Source organism: Erigeron canadensis, chromosome 6 (assembly GCF_010389155.1).
Source record: "Erigeron canadensis isolate Cc75 chromosome 6, C_canadensis_v1, whole genome shotgun sequence".
Lineage (NCBI taxonomy): Eukaryota > Viridiplantae > Streptophyta > Magnoliopsida > Asterales > Asteraceae > Erigeron > Erigeron canadensis.
Window position 1 is genome coordinate 26,115,995 of NC_057766.1, and position 4,169 is coordinate 26,120,163.

Genomic DNA, 4,169 nt, shown 5'->3' on the forward strand with positions numbered 1-4,169 from the left:
TGTCTTAGATATTCTGTGCTTATGTAGTTGACTTTCTTTAGTTGCATTACATATATTTGCCCTACTCTTAAGGTATTATTGTTCAATCGAGCCATTTTTTTTTGTTGGTTGTTATTTTTGGTATATATGTTGATTGCCTTATCATTGTGACGCATCTTCGAAGCTTTGACTGCAGCTTCATGTCAGGAAACTGTATGCAATGAAAGAGCGGAGTTGTTAAGGAGATTCGTACTTGAAATGGGTTGTTAGTCGTCATCTCTTTCTTAGTTATCCACGGAAGCATGAAGGCGAGCTCACAAAGATGAGGCAGCAGATGGTTAACAATATGGTATTGTACCATTACGCACTTACCAAGGAACTTCGAACCTTATTTCTAAGCGGATTGATTTGCTCCATGTAGATGTGTTGCTCCTGTTAATCATACAGTGTGAATATATCCATCAAGTGTTATTGTCAGATTCGTTGAATCAATGACGGCTTTTGCTTCAGACGAGGTATCATACCTGATGTCTACATTTTTAGTACACTCTTAAACGGGCTCGTCTTAGAAGATAGGATTCTTAGGGCTGAGCTCTTCTTCAAGAAACTCATCAAACTCAAACTTTGTCAGCCTAATGTTGTTATGTTCAAAACAATGATCAAGGGGCTTTGCAAGTTCGACAATAACGTTATTGCTATTTCTTTGCTTAGGATGATGGATCAAAAAGGTTATAGACCTAATGTCGTTTCTTATAGCACCATCATAGATAGTCTTTTCAAGGATCAGATGATTGACGATGCCTTTAACCTATTTAAAGAGATGGTCACACTTAATGTCATCACATATAGCACTTTGATTTCTGGTCTATGTAAATTAAGTCGGTGGGATGAGGTGTATAAGATGCTAAAAGAAATGGAAGATTGTAGGATCTCTCCAGATGTTCACACGTATAATATACTAGTTGATGCATTATGCAAAGAAGGTAATGTAAAAGATGCCGAGGATATTATCAATGTCATGGTTAATAGAGGCACAGTTCCTGGCATAGTTACTTACTGCTCACTTATCGATCATTACTGTTTGCGAAGTGAAATGACCAAAGCAAAGACAGTTTTAGATTCGATGGAATCTAAAGGTATCTTCCCTAATATTGTTACTTACACCAGTTTATTGAATGGGTATTGCAAGAGTCCCAAGATAGACAAGGCCATGCATATGTTCACGGAACTAACTAGAAAAGGTATAATACCCAATATAGTCACTTACAGTACCCTCATACAGGGACTATTCACGGCTAAAAGATGTGGAGATGTACTCAAACTGTTTGATGAGATGCGAACACAAGGCCAAATGCCAAGTGATATGACTTACGAAATAGTTCTAGTGGGTCTTTGCAACAACAATCAAGTGGAAAAGGCACTGTCTCTGTTCAATTTGATGGGTGATAGCAAGCTTACTTCAAATGTTGTATACATTACCCTTATTGATAGTGCAAGCAAATGTAGGATGCTTAATATTGCGAGGAATCTTTTCCAAAACATGATTGATAAAGGTTTTTAACCTGACACTCATACATAATGTCATGATTAGTAGGTTGTGTCGGGAAGGTTTGTTGGGGGATGCAATTATCCATATGTAGCACGTTCGTTTCATTTTGTAGTGGTGTTGATGTAAGCATTAGCTTTTAGGGAAAAGATATAAAGAAAAATACTGGCTTTTCATGTTTTATGTTGTCAATGGTTTGATAGTGAAAGGATTTGTAATTCCTTCTCTGAACTTGGTTGTCATTTTTCTCAAAAGCTACAAGTTATCCGGTGGACGCTCTAATATAAAGGAAACGATGATGAGGCCTGCCCGAAAGATCGGGCTTAGAGTATATAAGTTGACATTGGAAGTGTGTTTGTAAGGAGATGTTATGTACCAATTCCATGTTTGGAAGTACAAGGTCTAACTTAGGATCATATGCATGGTGAACGTGATGTGCTTCTATTGAGCATATGTATCAACGAGCAAATTAAATATGTATAAATATTCCAAGAAATTGCAACCATATAAGCCATGTTACTATATACTTCGGAAAATATATGTTTAGTATGTTATTACATGCACAAAAATTTTTTGTGCTCTAAATTATTACCCGCAAATATAGGCGGCTATGGAATATATATGTACATTGTCGCTTATAGTTTCATTGTTTTGATTTGATCATTGGATTTGACCCAACGTGAGTTTGATCATTAGATAACATATAAACCACTTACTTTATACTACCTTGTTTGGTAGCCCTTTCATTTTTATGTTAAGATAGGCATTTGGTGAGAAAGAAGATGCGTTCATTAAGATTTGATTTGATGATTGTTTTAGGAAAGAAGAAAGACGACGACGATGATGATGTATAAAAGTGTTAGTAAAAGGGATTATGGTTGTTGACTTGTTTACTCTTTGAACTACTCACACTATGAAACAATCACAGGTTCATAACCACAAATTGTGTATATTATATCTTTCTATTTTATTTTTGGAATTTTGTAGATATATATAATATGATTTATAATTTATACATTTCTTTTAATAAAAAAACCTTAAATAATAATAATATAAACAACAGTATATGAAAGTGGGTATTACATTTGGAAGGTTATAGTCATAAAACCTGTAAAAAAAACGGCATTTTAAAAAATTAGTTTAATAAATTAACATTAAAAATAATTATTCAAACTATTATACATATTTAGATGTTTTAAAGACAAACATCTATAATGATTCAAATGAGACATTTAAACCACACTTTAACATTCAAAAGTGCTATTCAGATTCAGACAATAACTTCTTACAAAAACAAACATGGCCTCCCATTTTATCCTAATTCGTTATAACATTGCATTCGTAAAGAAAAATGATCTGTGTACCAAAAGAATGCATTGGATTTATTGTATCATATACATGAAGAAATCCTTTTGATTATGATGCGTATAGTCAATGTCGTTTCGTAAAACAAATTATAGGTAAAGTTGAAAAAACGCTAACTTAGATTAAAATCATAGATCAAAATTAAAGAGTGTAAGTTTGAATCTTGACCTTTTATTTTAATTCAAAGGTTGAATATTATCAAACTTTATATGTAAAGTTTGAATCGAGAATTTTTATCCCTTTTGACCACATGGAGTGGAGATTATTAGAGTTTGATTTATAGTTTTTATGGTTTCCTAACATTGTGAGCTTGTGAAACACGAATAGGTATACTATGTACGATCTACCAATATACTAAAATATAATTGAACTATTTCTTATACGACATGGTTCTTTTTAATCTATTAAATAAATTAAGAGTTAATTGCAAGATTGTTCCCTGTCGTTTGTATATTTCAGCAATGGGAGTTCCTATTCGAGAATGTTACAATGGGGTCCTTATTTTGAAAATTCATTGCAAAATTGGTCCAAATTTGACGGATCCGTTAAAGGTAATCGTCAAGTGCGCACGTGTGAGGGTATTTATGTACTTTCCATTTTAGCAATGGGGGTCATTGTGGGGTGGAAAGTACATAAATACCCCCACACGTGTTGCACACGTGCACACTTGACGACCACTTTAACGGATTCGTCAAATTTGGACCAATTTTGCAAAAAAAATCTCATTATAGAGACCCTCATTGCAACGATTCTCGAATAGAGACCCCCTTGCTAAAATGTACAAACCACATAGACCAATCTTACAATTAACTCTAAATTTAAAGTAAAGTCTATTACCATATACTAAAAAAAAGTAAAATATAGATAATGCAAGAATTTGTGGCCATATATTAAAAGCAATTAAAGAATGTTATAATACTTTTTAGGGTTTTACTAAACAAACTTTCGTTAAAATGCATTAAAAGGTTGTATGCTTATCATGAGCTTTTGATGTGAAAGCGTATAACTTTTTATACACGTTAAATGAATCCCTAAATGTTTCATTTATCATTTTCCTATTTTTTATCCTTATCATATCCAAATTTTAATTTATCGAAATCATAAATTTAAAATTATATATTCTTTTTAAATTTATCTTGATACTTCTATTTATCTAGAAACCATAGATAATTAAATATTCATTCGTGTCTTTTCTTTTTAACCGCAAAATCAACATAGACCAAAGAATTGTTTTTTTCTTCTTTTTTTTTTTTGGTTTTTTTTCCTCATTCGTTGACAC

General features: G+C 32.5%; 1 pseudogene; it reads left to right on the top strand.

The window, feature by feature from the left end:
* Nucleotides 1-421: 421 nt before the first annotated feature.
* Nucleotides 422-1,619, top strand: LOC122604566 (annotated as a pseudogene).
* The last annotated feature ends 2,550 nt before the right edge of the window (nucleotides 1,620-4,169 follow it).